Here is a 303-nt window from a genome sequence, read left to right on the forward strand (position 1 = left end):
TGCCAGCGAAGACGTTGGGTCCCCAAAGGGGTGGATTGTGAGATTCCNGAATCATTCAAGCTAGACATGATCAATCTTGCTTGTGGAGTGATTCGAATCTCAATCAAGCGTTCTTCTTGCCTTGAGATATTCGATCAACAAGGTAATTTGAATCTTATTCCCCTTGTATTGATTCCTTATCTTATCACTCCATAACCTAGAACTCACACCTACAATGACCAAACTCGACGTTGAAACGCTTGGTTCATGACACAAAAATACCACCGATGATCCCACATACACGAGAGGTAAGCTTTATACACT

The sequence above is a fragment of the Cucurbita moschata genome, unplaced genomic scaffold (genome assembly GCF_002738365.1).
Source record: "Cucurbita moschata cultivar Rifu unplaced genomic scaffold, Cmos_1.0 Cmo_Scf00047, whole genome shotgun sequence".
Classification (NCBI taxonomy): Eukaryota; Viridiplantae; Streptophyta; class Magnoliopsida; order Cucurbitales; family Cucurbitaceae; genus Cucurbita; species Cucurbita moschata.